The following is a 19,900-nucleotide window of genomic DNA, read 5'->3' on the forward strand; positions in this document are numbered from 1 at the left end:
CTGGGACACAGGAGAAGGTGGGAGAGGGGAAAATAATCTGACAAAGATTCTGTTTATAGGTGACTTTTTAGGATTGTGGAGTTAGGCAAAGCTGGGATCACTCACACAGCCTGATAGGGGATTTTTCTACGTGAGTGGGCTGACCTGGTGGTCCTGGTTACACTGCCCACCAGCCTTCTGGTGTCTCTACTAGGAGTAAGGTGCCTTCTCTTTCTCCTCCAGGACCCCACACCTCCAGACCCTGCTGAGGGAGGGCCACCCATTTCTAGTCCCAGCTCCTCCTCTAACTGTCCGTGTGACCTTAAACAAGGCCTTTCCCCTCTCTGGCCTCAGTATCCGCCTCTGAACAATGGGGCTGGGCCTGCTGACCTTCTGATTCTTTTCTGCTCTGTGAGTTTGTGAACTTGTGATAGGGAGACAAGAGTCCTAGGAAATGGAAGGAGAGCACGTTTCACTCTGTCCAGCAGAGGGCAGCAGCTACCCACAAATCAACAGCTGGGCAAAGCCAGGGCTGTGCGGGAGCTATGCACAGGTTCTGCCTCCTGAAGCCTTCAGTGGCAGCCTCTGAGCCAGAGGGTTCCAAGCAGAAGAGGTCCCGCCCCTGGAGAGGGACCTCAGAAAGGTCCTTCAAGCCCCCTCTCAGCTCTTACTAACGGCATCCCAGATGCCCTATTCCTCTTCTGCAGAGAGAAGGTGGGTCAGCCACTAAATGGTGCTCGGACCTTGCAGCTTGGTGGGAAGGAGGAAGCTTATTCAAGCAAGGAAGATGAGACAGGCAAAAACCGACGCATAAGCCAAAAGCCCCTCCAAAGCGAGGTGTTGTTCCAGGCTGACAAGTCTCCAGCAGGGTGGACTTCAGACTCCCTGTTAGGAACTGAATTGTGTCCCCGAAAACGAGAAGGTCACCCCAGAGTATGACCTAATTCAGGAAAGGTCATTGCAGATGCATTTAATTAAGTGAAGATGAGCTCATGCTGGAGTAGGGTGGACTCTGAACCCAGTAGGACAAGCGTCCTTATTAAAAAGAGGGAAATCTGGACACACACAGAGCAGAGACCGCCCTGTGAAGATGGAGGCAGAGATCAGAGAGATGCTGCCACATGCCACAAATGCCTGGGGCGCCCAGAAACTACACGGAGCCTCCCCCAGCGGCTTCAGCAGGAGCATGTCTCGGCCAACACTTTGATCTTGGCCTTCCAGCCTCCAGAACGGTGAGTCAGTGAGGTTCTGTGGTTTAGGCCCCCTAGTTGTTGTTGTTTCTTACGGCAGCCCCAAGAAACAATACACTCCCCTGTCCACTTTCCACGGCAGAGTTTGAGCATCACTGAATCCCACCTCCACAGCAGGTTTTGCTTGGACTGCACAGTATTTATTGATGCTGCTGTCGGTTTTAATTTCTAATGTGTGTGCCTGTAGCTGGACCACTCCTCCTGATGACTCACCTGGCTCCTGTGGGCATCTGAGATGTGGTTCCTGCTCCACACTTTCTGGGGGAGCAGAGGAACTCCTCAGCCTCCTCTCAAACTTCTCTCAGGTGTGCTGTTCACTCCCTCCCCAGGCTTCCGGTCCACACGGGCAGCTCTGACCCAGAGAAGATTCTTTGTCTTAGACAAACATCTGCCTCCCTGTAACTTCGGTTCACCAGTACTTGCTCTGCACTCCAGGGCCGTACAGAACCCCTCTGCTCCCTCTGCCCTTAGCCATTGGCTCCTAGGAGACAGTTGCTTGTCCCGCCATCACTTTAAATGGTCTAGTTCCAGCTCCCTCAGAACTTCCTCAGTGATGCAGTTTCCTGATGGTCATATTGCCTGGATAAGCTCCAGTCTGTTCAACTCCCTCTGTGGTTCAGGAACCAGGACTAAACAGGATTCACCTGATGCACATTCTAACCAGAGTCAAGAGGGCAGAAGCATCGCCTCCTGAGTTCCAAACTCAGTATCTCAACTGTAATCCCCAGGTGTCAAGGGAGGGGCTTGGTGGGAGGTGATTGGATCATGGGGGTGGTTTGCCCCATGCTGTTCTCATGATAGTGAGGGGGTTCTCACGAGATCTGATCGTTTTATAAGGGGCTCTTCCCCCTTTGTGCACCCTCTCTCTTTCCTGCTTCCTTGTGAGGAAGGTACTTGCTTCTCCTCCTTCTGCCAAAGCATGACCTTATAATTGTAAGTTTCCTGAGGTCTCCCCAGCCATGTGGAGCTGTGAGTCAATGAAACCTCTTTCTTTTATAAATGACCCAGTCTCGGGTATTTCTTTATAGCAGTGTGAAAATGGACTAACACAGATATTTAGCAGGCATCCAGTAGTCTTCAATAAACACAACCACAATCTAGTGGCCAGAACAGCCTTATCAGGCCCCACTGTCTGCAATGCAGAACAGTTCCTTTCCTCATCCCTTACAGGGCCAAGCACTCAGCATCCTGGGACAGTGGCCCCGTGTGCCCAGCTTTGAGGATGAGCTCATGCCTGGCTGCTCTGGGTGGAGAGAAGGAAGAGCTGAATCAACATCCATATATATAAATCTCCTTTTGTGCATTTAGAATCGCATCCTTAGAATAAATTCCAATCAGTGGCATTACTGAAGCAAATTGTATCAAAAATGCAAAAAAGACCCATTTTTCCAAATTGTTTTCTAACAAGGAAGTAATATTGTTTGCTTTTTGATACTGTTCTTTAGAAAATGATGCATGAGAGTTTTACATTTCATATAGTGTGTTCTATTTATTTTATGCTTTGCAATTTCTGTAATTTTTAAGCACTGTTCTTCCTATACGACAGGCTCTGCTCTAACTATTCAATTCTGTTTGTCCTAGTTTTCCTAAAATTCCCTTTTCCACTGGTGTGTGGTGCAAGATGAGGCACATTTTCCATGGATGGTGAACAGAGGGAGGAGCCTTTTGATCACAACCAGGTCACCCCACTTCTAAGCCACTGTGTCTCCAGCCCCACAAGACTAAGGGAGAGAGCGCAGAATGGTGGAGAGTGAGCTGTGCTGGGACCGTTGTTTCCATAACCTCATTTTCTGTGTCCAGCTGACACACCTTCAAAGCGGCATCAGATCCTAAACTGTAGCTTGCAACGTGCCTGTTTCCAGAAACCAAGGTGAAAGTGCTTTTAGACAGTGTTCCCATGCAAGAGTCCCTTCCCAACTTTTCTCTGGAAATGCATGTTTCTCTGAACTCTGAGTCCCGAGAAAAATCATTTGAGACATCAAGAAAATGGGGGAAGTGCTAAAATTGTGTGGGAATTCAAGCTTAACAATAAACATCAAGACATTTTTGGTAAAAATGAATCCACTGACATCAGGGAGGAGCAAGAGAACAGCACGCTGACACTGGGTCAGAGGCTAAGACCAACATTTCTGGGAACCACTCCTGGAAGGGCACAGATGAGACGCTTTCAACCTCTCATCAGCCAGCCTGGCCTGTAGCTGCTGCACATTATGAGTGTGTTCCTGGCATGACTGCTTCTAACAGTGAGTTTTCTGGCATATCAAATAAATACTAATAAGTCTGTATGCACATTATACTTTATACGAATCCTATGAGTGATGTTCCAGAAATAACAAGTTTTGAAGGCAAAATAAGTCCTTAAATTGGCAACTTTGACACATAATTCCATGTAGTAGTTAATCTTGCTAGAAAATCCCAGTGTTGTTATTCTAATACAATCTGATAATGTTCACTGGCATTTTCCACTGTTGGCATCTTTACTATAGCCTACAGTTGTTTGTTTGTTTATTTGAGACGGAGTCTCGCTCTGTTGCCTAGGCTAGAGTGCAGTGGCGTGCTCTCAGCTCACTGCAACCTCCCCCTCCCAGGTTTAAGCAGTTCTCCTGCCTCAGCGTCCCTAGAAGCTGGGATTACAGGCACATGCTACCACGCCCAGCTAATTTTTGTATTTTTGGGAGAGACATGGTTTCATCACGTTGGCCAGGCTGGTCTTGAACTCCTGACCTCAGGTGATCAGCCTGCCTCAGCCTCCCACACACAGTGCTGGGATTACAGGTGTGAGCCATGATTCCTGGCTGCCTATAGTTCTTTGTAAAGCAGACAAAATTTTTTAAAGAAATGAACATATATGAGGCAACCTGTACCTAATTTAGGAGTTCAGAAATTCCCCAGACTGCCTATATACTTTGCTTTCTCATTCCTAATGCCCAAAGATTAAAATCTGTCAGGAATTTGGAAATACTGAATCACAGGCCAAAATAGGACCATGTCACCATTCATTCAACAATTATTTATTGAGCGCATGCTATTTTTCAGGCACTGTGCCACATTTTGAGAGTAGAGTAGTGAATAAGACAAAGTCATCACTTCAGGGAGTTTATATTTTAGAGGAGAGAAAGACAAATAAAAGTGTTTAGGCCGGGCATGGTGGCTCACACCTGTAATCCCAGAACTTTGGGAGGTCAAGGCAGGTGGATCACCTGAGCTCAGGAGTTCAAGACCAGCCTGGACAACAATCCCATCTCTATCAAAAATATAAAAAATTAACCGGGTGTGGTGGCACATACCTGTGGTCTCAGCAACTTGGGAGGCTGAGGTGGGAGGATCTCTCGAGCCTGGGAGGCAGAGGTTGCAGTGAGCCGAGGTTGTGACACTGGACTTCAACCCGAGTGACAGACCCCATCTCAAAAACAACACTGGGCTAGGCGTGGTGGCTCACGCCTGTAATCCCAGCACTTTGGGAGGCCGAGGCGGGCAGATCATGAGGTCAGGAGATTGAGACCATCCTGGCTAACATGGTGAAACCCCGTCTCTACTAAAAATACAAAAAATTAGCTGGGCCTGGTGGCAGGCACCTGTAGTCCCAGCTACTCGGGAGGCTGAGGCTGGAGAATTGCTTGAACCTGGGAGGTGGAAGTGGCAGTGAGCTGAGATCGCACCACTGCACTCCAGCCTGGGCAACAGAGTGAGATTCCATCTCAAAAAAAAAAACAAAAAACAAAACTCAGAACTGTTTAATACAATGTACTGTCAAGTGGTGATGAGCACTATGGAAACGTGAAGCAATGTTTGAGTGCAGCGAGTGAAGCGGTGCTGTTTTGTATGTGATTGTCATGAGGACCCCTCAGAAGAGCAGAGAGCTGAATGCAGTGAGCATAGAACCTTACTGAGGCCTGGGCAAGGCTCTTCCAGACAGCGAAGTGCCCTGAGGCAGGACTGTGTTTGGTGTGTCCTGGAAACAGGAGAGAAGCCAGGGCCTCTGGAATGTGGTGAAGGAGAGGGAAAAGTAGGAAATGAGGCTGGAGAGAGACACAGGGGCCAGAACATATAGGGCTGCGTAAGTTACGTTGAGTTCTTTGGATTTTCCTGTAAGCGTGGATGGGAAGCAGTTGGAGAGTTTTGAGCAGGGATGGTGTGATCTGACCTGCATTTTAGAATCATCCCGCTGGCTGAGGTGTGGAGGGAAAAAGCAGGCGGCGGAAGTAGAGGCGAGGGGCAGCCAGTTAGGAGGCTACAGGAGTAGCCCAGACCAGACAGGAGGGTGGCTCGGCCCTCAGAGATCTTAGTGGGGCAGATTAAAGAGTGATCAAGTTAGAGCTAACAGGCTTTTTTTTTTTTTTTTTTTTTAGACTGGGTCTCGCTTGTTCCCCAGGCGGTAGTGCAGTGGTGCAATCACGGCTCACTGCAGCCTTGACCTCATGGATCAAGGTATCCTCCCACCTCTCAGCCTCCCAAGCAGCTGGGACTATAGGTGCATGCCACCACGCCCAGCTAATTTTTGTATTTATAGAGACATGGGTCTCACCATGTACCCAGGCTGGTCTTGAACTCCTGGGCTCAAGCCATCTGCCTGCCCTGGCCTTCCAAAGCATTGGAATTACAGGCCTGAGCCACTGTGCCAGGCCAGAGCCAACGGGACTTACTGAGAAATTATGTGAGAGAGAGGGGTCAAGGAAGACTCCCCCTGTTCAACCAAGCAATGAGGTGAATGGTGCTGCTGCTTCCTGAGATGGGGAAGACTGTAGAGGAAACAAACCAGGAACGACAAATCAGTAATTTAGCTTTGAATACATTAGGTTTGAGATGTCTAGTCTATACCCAAACAGACCACACTGTGGCATCTGGGCAGCAGGATCTGCAGAATCCAGCAGGATGGATGCCAATGCCAACCTGAGGAGACAGTTGGGTCTGTGAGTCTAAAGCTCAGGGAAGACCTCAGGGTCTGGGATACAAATCTGGAGATCATCAGCCTGTCCATGAAAGCCAGGGGAATGATGGAAGACACTGTGAGAAAAAGTGGAGAGGGGAAAGAGAAGAGGTCCCTGGAAGGAGACCTGGGAGAATAAAACCTTCGATTAGATCAGGAAGAGGAGAAGAATCCAGCAAAAAACTCTGAGAAGTCTCTGGGAAGGAAGTCTTCCTTCCTTCCCCTGTACCAGGAGAGGTGCTATCCCAGAAATCGGTAAAGAAAAAGTGTTTGATGGGGAGAGCAGGATCACCTTTGTCAACTGCTGCTGCAAGACTTGGAAAAATAAGGACTGGGAAGAGAGCAATAGAAACTTTGAAAGCCATTGGTTATCTTGACAAGAGTTGTTTCTGTGGGGGTGGTGAGAACTGGAGCCTGATTGGATGGGTTCAAGAGAGAATGGGGAGTTCTAGCCAAGAAGGCTGATGAGGACGAGTCAAATTAAAAATGTTTTCTTTTTATGAGTCCTCTCATATTTACTGATACAACTGATATATTTAGTCTCCATTCTGCCACATTACTTTATATTGATCATGTATTATATCTGCTATGTTTCTCCATGCAATGCATTTTTTTACTTTAAAAATTGTATTTATAAAGGTTTGTAATTTTATTCCAGTGGTTATTTTATATGTACACTTTTTAAAATGCTCTTAATTTTTTTATTTTAAAGACATGGTCTTGCTTTTTGCCCAGGCTGGAGTATAATGGCATGATCCTGGCTCATCAAAGCCTTGGCCTCCTGGGCTCAATAGGTCCTCCCACCTTAGCCACCTGAGTAGCTGGGACTACAGGCATGTGACACCACACCAAGCTAATTTTTTTGTATTTTTTATAGAAATGGTGTCTCCCTCTGTTGCCCAGGCTGGTCTCAGTCAGGCGATCCAGCACACAAGCAATCCTCTCACCTCAGCCTCCCTTGGCTCTTACTCTTATTTTTTTGTTTAAGCTTTTACTATTTGGTTTATAAATACTGTAGTATTCTTCATCTCCCATCCATTGCCCATACAACAATCTAGGGGCATATTCCGTTTTTCTCTTTCTATTTCCCTTGTCCCATTTTTGAGTTGCACTATTTCCTTATCATCTCTTATCAGCTGAAGCTCATTGTCTAGTATACCGATCAGAAAACTTTTTATTTTTTGCAAGGGGCCAGACAGTAAATATGTTCAGTTTTGCAGGCATGCAATCTCTGCCATAGCTCTACCATTATAGAGTATAAGCAGCCGTAGACAATATGTAAACAAATGGGTATGGCTGTCTTCCAATAAAACTTTGTTTGCAAAAACAGGTGGTGAGCCAGATTTGGCCTATAGGCTAAAGCCCGATCTTAGAGTAGCAGCAGATAAGGAGACAGAAAAACTGTGCAGGAGGTGAGAGAAAACTGGCAGGAGAGCTAGGGGGATATTGACAAAAGAGGAGCCCTTTAAATCTTCCAGGGGTAGAAAAAATGAAATTCTTTGATGTTACTCAATAGTTTACCTGCTCGGAAGGAGGAAAGGTATCTCTTCCATCTCAGAGTTGTCTCGGCATCCATCCTGCTGGATTCTGCAGATCCTGCTGGCCAGATGCCACAGTGTGGTCAGCTGAAAGTGATTTGCTCATCCTGAAAACAGCAGGTATAGAAAGCGCTCTTTCAGCGCCATGGCAACCAGATCGTGTTTTTCTAAAAAAGGATCAGATCAGCCAGTGCGCCCCTCCAGGCATTGATCCATTAATGTGCACTGAGCTCATTTCAGAGCCAGGCCCTGGGCTGAGTGCTTGGAATACAAAGATGCATAAGGCTAAGTCCTTGTTTTTAAGGAGCTCACAGACTGGGGGAGGAGGCAGACATGCACAGTAAACAGTGTAATCACACGTCATCAAAGGAAGGGACATACAAAGGGCTGAGGAGCATCTCCTCCTCTTTGGGAGAAGCTGACCTGGAGACCTAAGGTTGAGCTGAATTTTGGAGAATCAGTCAGAGTTGGTCAAGAGGACAAACTGGGATGGGTCAAGGAAAACAGAGAAGCTTGAGAGCTGTAGCAGCTCCATGGAATGGCAAGTATGGCCAGAGGGTGGCATCTCCAGGGTGTCAGAGATGGCCGTGGAGAGGCACCGAGGCCAGGCCATGCCGGGCCTCTGCTGCCTCTGCTGTCACCAAAGTCAACCACAACCTAGTGCCCAAGCCAGTGGCATTTTCCAGCCTACTTTTACTCATCCCTTCTTTTAGAAAATGCTCCCTTGACAGTCTGATATTCATGGTATCATGATCCGCTATCTCCTGATCTGTCCTCTGCACATCCAGCTGCTCTTTCTCACTCTCTTATTTGTGCTCTCACTTCCTTAAATTTTAACCTTCTTCTCGTGCTGCACTTTCTCCAGGTATATGAGAAACCTCTCCATTTTTCACTTTCATCTGTATTGCTCTTTGCCAGTTGGCCTCAATTTCTCCTATCACAAGATGAGCCCCCATACGTATCTAGGAATGTGGCCTCAAGAACCCCAGTGTGGCAATCCCAGTGAAAAGCCTTTTCCCAATACTCATCCTTCCATCCTGGGGAAGGCATGGGATTGCTGTTGGTTGGTTGTGTACCTACCCTGGGACCCAGCACTATTATCAGAGTGATGGGCCAGTGCGATAGATGGTGAGGGAAATGAGGTTCCATGATTGGCCCCATCAGTCACAGGGATGGAAAGGCAGTTTCTTGAGACAGATGTATCAGGCAGGAGACAGGAGCTATACAATGTCAACAGAGAAAGTGTAATATAAATAATCATGAACTAATAATAGGGAGTTAGCCACTAAGGGATAAAAAGAAGTCTAAAGGTTACAGAAACAGGTGAATGGATAAACAAAATGAAATGTTATTCTGCCATAAAATGGAATGAAATTCTGATACATGCTACCACATGGATAAACCTTGACATTATGCGAAATGAAATAAGCCAGACTCAAAAGGGCAAATATTATATGGTGCCACTTATATAGTGTACCATGAATAGTCAATTCATAGAGACAGAAAGTAGAATGGAGGTTTTCAGGAGCTGGAGGAAGGGGAGAATGGGAAGTTATTGTTTAGTGGGTGATACGGTTTGGCTCTGGGTCCCCACCCAAATCTCATCTCAAACTGTAATCCCATGTCAAGGGAGGGACCTGGTGGGAGATGGCTGGATCAAGGAGGTGATTCTTGTGATAGTGAGTGAATTCTCCTGAGATTTGATGGTTTAAAAGTATGTGGCTCCCTTCTCTCTCTCTCTTTCTCTCTCTCCTGCCACTTTGTGAAGACATCTGCCTTGCTTCCCCTTCACCTACCACCATGGGAGGGTTTCCCGAGGCCTCCCCAGGCACGCAGAACTGTGAATCAATCAAACCTCTTTTCTTCATAAATTACCCAGTCTCAGGTAGTATCTTTATAGCAGCATGAGGAACAGACTATTACAATGGGTATAGAGTTTCACCTTGGAATGATAGAAAAGTTTGGGAAATAGATAGTGGTGATGGCTGCAAAACATTGTGAATGTATCTAATGCCAGTGAATTGTACACTTAAAAATGGTTAAAATGATAAATGTTATGTACGTTTTACCACAATAAAAAAAAAAAAAATACAGGCCAGCCTGGCCAACATGGTGAAACCCTGTCTCTACTAAAAATACAAAAATGAGCTGGGTGTGGTGGCACATCCCTGTGATCTCAGCTACTCTGGAGGCTGAGGCAGGAAAATTGCTTGAACCCAAGAGGTGGAGGTTGGAGTGAGCCGAGATCGCGCCACTGCACTCCAGCCTGGGCGATAGAGTGAGATTCCGTCTCAAAAACAATAAACAAACAAACAAACAAACAAACAAAAAACAGGAATCGTGGATATAGGGGCAGGCACTAGCTCTAGGGCTCAAGCAAAGAACCCAAGGAAGGAACCAACTTGGAAAAGAGTGTCCCCAGGAATGAGACTCAGATGCCCTTGGAGATGGTGTGGATAGAGCCCTCAGGATGGCAGATGAGTTTGTTGTAGTGCTTGAGGCCGGGCTGGCATGCAAGAAACCCGTGCACCGGTGGGGGCTGACAACACCCACAGAGAAGCTGCCCTATGAGGTGCGGGCGCTCACTAGGACTTCACCTGTGGTATGTTACTGCAACTCAGGGGAGCCAACTGCTGGAGCGTTTATGAGACACACTGTGCCACCATCTGGGGCTTCAGCAGCGTTTGGTGAAAACCTGCCTGTGGGGTTGCTGTTAAATTTGCTGGAGAGCTGAGTGAGGTGCTAGCAGAACTCCTTAGGAAATCACCAGGGATGAGCATCCCTGGGTGCCCCATGCACCAGTCAAGAGCAGGAGCAAGAGGAAAGGAAGGGAGCCTCTTCTTCCTGCAGTGTCTCTCCAGAGCCCTCCATTGACAGCACTTAATATTGTGCTAGCAGGCAAATAAATATTTAGAGGATTCAGCTCCAGTATCACAAAGGAGGATAACGAAGAGTGGATTTGGAATTCAGAGGCTCTAAAGTGATAACTGTCACAGCCCACCCCTTTGGCTACTCAGTTTCCGTATGCACCCTCTTACACATATCTGAACTTCTATACGACAACGAAGAATACAGCTATCCTTCTTATCAGGGAAAATATTCCTACCCTTTCTCCCAAATGAGAAGATACTCAGTGCCAACAACAATTTTGTCTATCCCTGGCTATATTCATTACTCAAATTTGATCACAGGTAAATATTCTGTTACCAAAAGACCAAATTGTAAAGTTAACTTCCAACAACTTGTATATAAACTAATAAAGGGAAGGAGAGAGAAATAAAATGGATGGCACTTTCCCATCACTCATTTATCAGTGGGAAAGAACTCTGGGGAAGTGCTCTTGAGGAAATATCTTTGGGAAGAATCCCTGATTGGCCCTACTTGGGTCATGTGTGTTGGAATCTATGAAAGTCTGGAATTTTGCCTATCTTACAAGCTAGTAAGCCTGTTATGGTTTCATGGATGCTTGCAGATGACATGAGACTGGATCAGAGACAAAGGACTACACTACTATGGCAGACCAAGTTGCATGAGGTTTGTGTTAGTTAGCATTGGTTTTCCTTGTCCCCAAGTCCCACAGGGGTGATGTGGAGGGGCCCAGGTAGTTACTGTACACGCAGTGTGTTTGTACAGGAACACTGAGCTTGGGAACATACAATTTAATAGTAAGTGGTGAGCAAGTTTGCCCTTTGTCTGGGGCAGGGGGATATTGCTTTGTCAAGGCTGTCTACTGCAAACACAACCCTGAGAAATGTCTCAAGCAAGGAACAGTCAGGACCTTGCATTCTTGTCATCCCCAGCAAGAGCATGCAGAGACAATCAGAGCCCGTGGCAAATTGCCTGTCACAAAAATCCACCACAAGGCCTGACAGATCCTTGGCCAAATTCACATTTTCCCATGAGTATGCTACCTCATCAGCTTCTCTCATTAGTCTGACCAACAGAGGGACAAAATCTGTTTAATTTGACTCCTATCACATTTAAAATTAAGGCTGCTATTGACAGGACTTCAAGCAATACAGTGAGGCAAGTCTGCCATATTGATCTCACCCATGTCCCCAGGGTCCCGGGCTCAGCCAACTGTCTAAAAGTTCTGGGGACAAGGGAGGCCAGTCATTCTTATTTCAGATAGCAAGGATAAAATCTAATATCAGTCTAGTATTCATTATGACCCACTCATGGGAATTTAGATTCACTGATATCATTATCAGTGACTACAGGAGGCAATGTAGGGAGCAAAGACCCTCATCCCTGATGGAAGGACATTCATGGCCCGTTCTCCCTTACAAAGAGAAAATCCGAAGGGGAGCAGATCACTCTAGTTTGGAATTTGTTGTTAATTTGATTTGAATCAGCATTGCGTTGGTTTGGTTAGGTAAGATGGTTAAATTTTATGTGTCGACTTGGCTGTGTCATGAGACTAAGATATTTGGTCAAACATTACTCTGGATGTTTCCATGAGGGTGTTTTTGGATGAGATTAACATTTAAATCATTGGACTTTGAGTAAAGCAGATGACTCTACCTAATGTGGATGGCCCTCAGCCAAACAACTGGAGGCCTAAATAGAACAAAAGAGTGACCTCTTCTAGGCAAAAGGAATTCTGCCAGCACATGAACTTTGCACTTGAACTGAAACAGCGGCTATCCTGCCAGCCCACCCTGCCAGCCCACCCTGCAGATTTTGGACTTGCCAGCCTCCAGAATCATGGCAGCCCATTCCTTAAAATAAATCTCACTCTCTCTCTCCCTCTAGAATATATATATACACATATATATACACACACACACACGTATAATAGTATATATATTTTATATGCACACACAAAATAATAGATAGATAGATATCATATTAGTTCTGTTTTTTTGGAGAACCCTGACTAGTCCTAGTTGCCTTTGTTTTCCTTTTCCACTTTTCTTCTGAGCTCATGTTCCACCTCCTGATATCTTACCATCATTTCCCTGAGCTTATTTTATCCTTTTCTTTCTTAAAGGCAACCATTTCATTAAGTTTTTAAGTGCCTGGCAATTGCTTGGTTAAGACCGGTGTCTGCTCCATGGCAGCCTCTTCCTGGTGAGTATTCCACATCTGCCATTGGTTTTTCCTATCCCTTTCCTACATTTGCAGAGATCCTGTATGTCTTCCTTTTTGATGACTCATCTTTGAACAAGTGGATTTTTTTTTTTTTTTGAGACGGAGTCTCACTCTGTCGCCAGGCTGGAGTGCAGTGGCGCAATCTCGGCACACTGCAACCTCCGCCTCCTGGGTTCCAGTGATTCTCCTGCCTCAGCCTCCCAAGTAGCTGGGACTACAGGTGCCCACCACCACACCCAGCTAATTTTTTGTATTTTTAGTAGAGATGGGGTTTCACCATGTTGGCCAGGATGGTCTTGATCTCTTGACCTCGTGATCCACCTACCTCGGCCCCCCAAAGTGCTGGGATTACAGGCGTGAGCCACTGCGCCCGGCCAAACACGTGGAATTTTTCCAGGACCAGCTCTTTGCTGGTCATGTGAGAGGAGTCGGGGCTGTGTTCCAAGTCAGCTGGAATTTTTCTTATAACCCAGGATTTTAGATGTGAGCTTGATCAGCCCTTACTTCTCAGCTTAAGCAGGTCTGGGCATGTTTGGCAACCTGGCCTGCATGATGAAGATTTGCATAATTTGGTGTTCATCTATTTATTCAGTTTTTGCCCGAATGATGAAGGAGGAAGTTTACATCTTGCTCCCTGGGGACAGGCAGAGACAGTGTGTGCACTTCCATCCTACAAGGACCAGATCTGAACAGTCTGGAGAGAAGACCTGTGGCGGCAGCAGACAGATCTCTGCTTCAGGGGCCAGGTGTCCAGGTGGGACACCACAGCGTGGCAGAGAGAACAGAGGCTTCTCTGCATGCCTGCCAGGGAATTGGCACCATGTCAACAGAAATCTTAGGTTACAGGAACAGGAACCAGCCCTGACTGATGTGTGCAAGCCCGGAGCTTTCCTTTCTCCTTGCACTTCCCACGTGTTCCCCACATAACCAGCAACCACAGAGCCACCCCCTGCCACCCAACGACTCTCTCCTGGGCTAGAAACTTGTAAGACTCAGCTAGAAGTCTGAATGGTTGGACATCTAAAGCAAAGAATAACCTAGTTTGTAACTTGGGATCAAAGGAAAAACTGAATATCCGCATTCTGTGTAAAAGAGGCCACTTTGGAGATTTCTATGCCTCTCAGGGGCTCTACCTCAGAGTGGCTCAGCTGTAATTATCTTTGGATTCCCATACAAATCCAACTTCCCTGGAAAGAGAAAGTCTCATGTTTATTAATAATATGAGGAAAGAATTAAAATATATCAGCTGCTATGGGCTACTGTCGTTTATTTTGACTTTTCTTTTGTAGAAGAAATGCTGATGCAGTGTCATGCTTGTGTCTGTCCTCCTTAGAGAATGCCTGAACAGTTCCATTGACTCAAAGTAAAGATCAAAAGAACCAAATGACAGTAATAGCCAAGTGTAATCATCAGTAACCGTGTTTTCTATCCACGGGTAAAGAACAATCATCCTCTTCATTATGGGTTTCAATTTAAAATGTAATACATTTTTAGAAATGCCTATTTCCTTTTATAATCTCTTTATATAATCTAGGTTATTCTGGCTCTTAGGTCTTCATTCAACTACTGAAAAGATTTGATCTCAAATCAATGACCTAACCACCCATGACCACCTCCCACCTCCCTCCCCATACATCCCCCAGCATGAATTCTGGTAACTTGGGTAAAATGCTTTCTGGAAACCTGCCTGTATTAGTCTGTTGTCAAGCTGCTAATAAACACATACCTGAAACTGGGTAATTTATAAAGGAAAGAGGTTTCCTTTATAGTTCTACATGGCTTGGGAGGCCTCAAAATCATGGTGGAAGGCGAATGAGAAGCAAAGTCACATCTTACATGGCAGCAGGGAAAAGAGAGTTTGTGTAGGGGAACACCCCTTTAAAAAACCATCAGATCTTGTGACACTCATTCACTATCAAGAGAACAGCATGGAAAGACCTGCCCCCATGATTCAATTACCTCCCATGACACATGGGAATTATAGGAGCTACAATTCACAATGAGATTTGGGTGAGGACACAGACAAACCATGTCACCACCTAAAACCAACTCAATAGTCTAAGGAATTTGACTGGGGAGAATCTGGAGAGGATTTAATTAATTTGGCAAAAGGATTAGCAATTGGAGCTAAGCGAGAAAAGAGAATTCTTGGAGGAAAAAAAGATGTTTAGTTACACTGAAGCAATTGTCTTTGAGATTTTTTTCAGGAAATGAGTATTGATGGCCTACTGTGTGTCAAATTATGTGTTTCACGTTAAAGACTCCAAAGTAGATAAGACATAGGCCCAGCCTTGGGGAGCTCATTGAGCCACAGAGAAAGTTTGAATGTTTCAGAGAAATCATCAAGAACATGGGATCAGCAATCTATTATATTTTAATTGCCTCTTTTCATGATTATAAAAGCAATGCATGCCTGCTGAAGAGAATTTGGAAAAACAAAAGAAATTTAAAAACATCTCTGATCCTGCCGCCAGAAATAACCACTGTTAGCAATTGTGTCACTTCTGTAGGTCTATATGGTTATCATAATAAGCTCTAGCATTGATTACATGCATCTCATGTACCAGAGATTATGCTAGACTCTCATTTAATCTGTACATCAGCCCTATGAAGTAGGGACCATCATTCTCCTCATTTTGCAGATGAGGAAACAGAGGCTTGGAGAGGTTACTGTGCCTGAAGCCTCATAGCTAGTGAGTGGCAGAGATTGGACTCACCCAAGCTTTGTCTTATTCTCAAGCTCTCAACCAACCCAGTGGTGAGAAGAGCCAGCAGCAAAGCCTGTCGTCTTTGTCTTTTTTTTTTTTCTAACCTCAAATCAGGGAGAAAGCCTTTGTCATGAGAGGGACAAAGCAATTCCAAAGACAGCCCAGTGGCCATGTCTCTGATTTGGCTTTCAGGGGCCTGTCTGATACCTATGGAGTGACAAGGGCTGAACAAGCTGTACCCTCAAAACAAAACAAAGCAAAACAAAACTTTAGTCTCTTTAGGGACTCTCTGATAGTAATGCAGAGGGAGAAAGGCTTTCTTTGTCTCACGGGGGGAAGGTTCCCTACGGAAATTGAAGGCAGTGCCTGTTGACATAGCGCTGCCACCTGGTGGAAATCATGGTGTAGGACATCATGTCCAGCACCCCTAGCGCTGAGAGACACTCCCTGCGGAAGAGAAATATTTGGAGAGAAATTTGCAAGAGGTTGGAAGTCTTGCAGTAGCAGGTAGGAACAAGGATTATAACTGCTACTGTGACCCCCTGAGGCTCCTCACATCCTCTTAAGACTTGGAGAAACTCATGTTATGTATATTTTCCTGTACTTTTGAAAAATGTTTTCCTTTATGCTTTGTTGTAATGAAATTACCTCTGATGGTCACATAGCTTAAATATTTAGTATATATATGAATACTAAATGTCCATTTTCGGGAGTTAGTTTACCTGCATCTAAAATCAGGAATATGTCACACAGTAACTGAGCAAAAAGTGCCGTTAGGTTTGTGCATTTCACCCTTTGCCTGGGATGAGAAGATGTCAATCATCTTGGTACTAATGACAGGAAAAACTGCCCTCCTATCCATGTGTATTGGCTACTTGACTCAAGTCTCCTTATTTCGTTTTCTAGCATAACTCAAAGGATTGTGATTGTTGTTTTACATCTGTGTTAATGAGATAAATAAGTTTAAAATAAAAAGATGTGTACCAGACAGATGGAAAGGTGAACCATGAAGTTTTTGCCATCTGGATCTTCCGTCAAAGACAGATGAAAAATTCGCCCAGGGTGTATGCTGAAGAACACAAATATTTAATCTGGAGTTCAAGTATGGGCTTCAAGGAGTCTATACACCCCTGAAATTTTGGGCCAGATGGAATGTGTCTGGAAGTGTGTTCATTTTTCTGGGAGGAAGGTCCAGAGTTTTCATCAGCTTCTGAAAACAGTGCATGCCCAAAGAGAAGGTTCAAAATCATTGCCTAGGGCCTTTCAGAGGGTCCTTCTAAGTATGGGGTTCTCTAATGTTAATCGACACCACATGCACTATTATTATTAAAAGTAATTGGGTCAGGCGTGGTGGCTCATGCCTATAATCCCAGTACTTTGGAAAGCAGAGGGAGGTGGATTAGTTGAGTCCAGGAATTCCAGACCAGCCTGGCCAACATGGTGAAACCCCATCTCTACAAAAAATACATAAAAATTAGCTGGGTGTGAAGGCACACATCTATAGTCCCAGCTACTCAGGAGGCTGAGGTGGGAATATCTCCTGAGTCCAGGAGGTGGAGGCTGCAGTGAGTTGAGATCGTGCCTCTGGCACTCCAGCCTGGGCAACAGAGTGGGACCCTGTTTCGGTAATGATAATAGTAATCATCATCATCATCATCATGTTGCAAGCTGATTTGAAATAACTCATTTTAATATAAGCACTTGGATTTGCATAGGCTTGACTGAGGAATTACACCAGTGATGAAGGGGTCAACCTGGACACTGGTAAGGCAGACCAAGCCACATGAACCCCTGCAGTTGGCAGGCCAGCAGCCAGTCCATCCTTCCTCCTTTAGACCTGTGGACTGCACTCAAGATCAGTAGAGGCTCTGTCAGAAGGTCCTGGGAAACAAGACCTGTCCCTGGTTTCTTTACTTGAAAGTAAAAATGTTTGATGATATAAATTTTAAGTTCCTTTGAGTCATTAAAGCTCACTGATTTACAAGAATGGCTTTTACAATTTTTAAGCTTAAACTCCCTCCTAAGTTTCTGAAGATCCCCTTGGGCCACTTCATGGATTTGATTTAAATCTAAAGTCCCAGGGGTTTCAAGGAGCACAGCTTGGAATCTACTGTCCCAGGACATTCATTGTATTAGTCCGTTTTCATGCTGCTGATAAAGACATACCCAAGACTAGGCAATTTACAAAAGAAAGAGGTTTAATTGGACTTACAGTTCCACATGGCTGGGGTAGTCTCACAATCATGATGGAAGGCAAGGAAGAGCAAGTCACATCTTACATGGGTGGCAGCAGGCAAAGAGAGAGAGCTCGTGCTGGGGAATTCCTCTTTTTAAAACCATCAGATCTCATGAGAACTTATTCACTGTCATAAGAACAGCATGGGAAAGACTTGCCCCCATGATTCAATTATCACCCACAGGGTCCCTCCCACAACATGTGGGAATTCAAAATGAGATTTGGGTGGGGACACAGCCAAACCATATCATTCCACTCCTGGCTCCTCCCAAATCTCCTGTCTTCACATTTCAAAACCAATCATACCTTCCAAACAGTCCCTCAAAATCTTAATTCATTTCAGCATTAACTCAAAAGTTCACAGCCCAAAGTCTCATTTGAGACAAGGCAAGTCCCTTCCACCTATGAGCCTGCAAAATCAAAAGCAGGTTAGTTACTTCCTAGATACAGTGCAGGTATGGGCACTGGGTAAATACAGCCATTCCAAATGGGAGAAACTGGCCAAAACAAAGGGGCAACAGGTCCCATGCAAGTCCAAAATCTAGCGGGGCAGTCAAAGCTCCAAAATGATCTCCTTTGACTCCATGTCTCACATCCAGGTCACGCTGATGCAAGTGGTGGGTTCCCATGGTCTTGGGCAACTCCACCCTTGTGGCTTTGCAGGATACTTTCTGGCTGCTTTCACAGGCTGGCATTGAGTGTCTGCAGCTTTTCCAGGTGCGCAGTACAAGTTTTCAGTGGATCTACCATTCTGGGGTCTGGAGGAAAGTGGCCCTCTTCTCGCAGCTCCACTAGGTGGTGCCCCAGTAGGGACTCTGTGTGGAGGTTCCAGCCCCACCTTTCCCTTCCACACTGCCCTAGCAGAGGTTCTCCATGCAGTGAAAGAGAAAGAGGTTTAATCAGACATACAGTTCCATGTGGCTGGGGAAGCCTCAGGAGACTTCTGCCTGGACATCCAGGCATTTCCATACATCTTTTGAAATCTAGGCAGAAGTCCCCAAACCTCAATTCTTGACTTCTGTGCACTCACAGGCTCAACACCACGTGGAAACTGCCAATGCTTGAGGCCTGCACCCTCTGAAGCCATGGCCCAAGCTCTACGTTGGCCTCTTTCAGCCATGACTAAAGCAGCTGAGATGCAGGGCACAAAGTCCCTAGGCAGCACACAGCCCAGGGACCCTGGGCCTGGCCCACTAAACCACTTTTTCCTCCTAGGCCTCTGGGTCTGTGATGGGAGGGGCTGCCATGAAGACCTCTAACATGCCCTGGAGACATTTTCCCCATTGTCTTGGGGATTAACATTCGGCTCCTCATTACTTAACCAAATTTCTGCAGTTGGTGTGAATTTCCCCAGAGAATATGGAATTTTCTTTGCTACTGCATTGTTAGGCTGGAAATTTTCTGAACTTTTATGCTCTGCTTCCCTTATAAAACTGAATGCCTTTAACAGCACCCAAGTCATCTCTTGAATGCTTCGCTGCTTAGAAATTTCTTCTGCCAGATACCCTAAATCATCTCTTTCAAGTTCAAAGCTCCACAATCTCTAGGGCAAGGGCAAAATGCTGCCAGTCCCTTTGCTAAAACATAACAAGAGTCACTTTTGCTCCAGTTCCCAGCAAGTTACCATCTCCATCTGAGACCACCTTGGCCTGGACCTTATTATTCATATCGCTATCAGCAATTTTGTCAAAGCCATACAACAAGTCTCTAGGAAGTTCCAAACTTTCCCACTTTTTCCTGTCTTCCTCTGAGCCCTCCAAACTGTTCCAACCTCTGTCTGTTACCCAGTTCCAAAGTTGCTTCCACATTTTTGGGTATCTTTTCAGTAGCGCCCCATTCTACTGGTACCAGTTTACTGTATTAGTCCATTTTCATGCTGCTGATAAAAACATACCCAAGACTGGGCAATTTACAATAGAAAGAGGTTTAATTGGACTTACAGTTCCATGGGGCTGGGGAAACCTCAATCTTGGTTTTTTGTTTGTCTGTTTTTTGCTTCCCTAGTCTGCCACATACCTAATAAAAGAAAACACTTAAAGATTACTGGATTTATATGAAGTTCCAGAAAAATAACCCATAGTGGAAATAATCTATAGAGGAAAAATCAAAAATAATCCATAGTGGAAAAATCAGGGAGCTGGAGGCTATTATCCTTAGCAAACTAACAC

The 19,900-nt window shown here is 45.4% G+C and overlaps 1 long non-coding RNA gene across 1 annotated transcript; it reads left to right on the plus strand.

Annotated features, from left to right (window-relative positions):
- The first annotated feature begins 228 nt into the window (after positions 1 to 228).
- Positions 229 to 13,738, plus strand: LOC116812599 (uncharacterized). The gene is made up of 4 exons (XR_004370734.2): positions 229 to 1,211; positions 2,811 to 3,472; positions 12,688 to 12,767; positions 13,381 to 13,738. It is a non-coding gene; the product is annotated as an uncharacterized LOC116812599 (long non-coding RNA).
- The last annotated feature ends 6,162 nt before the right edge of the window (positions 13,739 to 19,900 follow it).

Source organism: Hylobates moloch, unplaced genomic scaffold, assembly GCF_009828535.3.
Source record: "Hylobates moloch isolate HMO894 unplaced genomic scaffold, HMol_V3 SCAFFOLD_1, whole genome shotgun sequence".
Taxonomy (NCBI): domain Eukaryota; kingdom Metazoa; phylum Chordata; class Mammalia; order Primates; family Hylobatidae; genus Hylobates; species Hylobates moloch.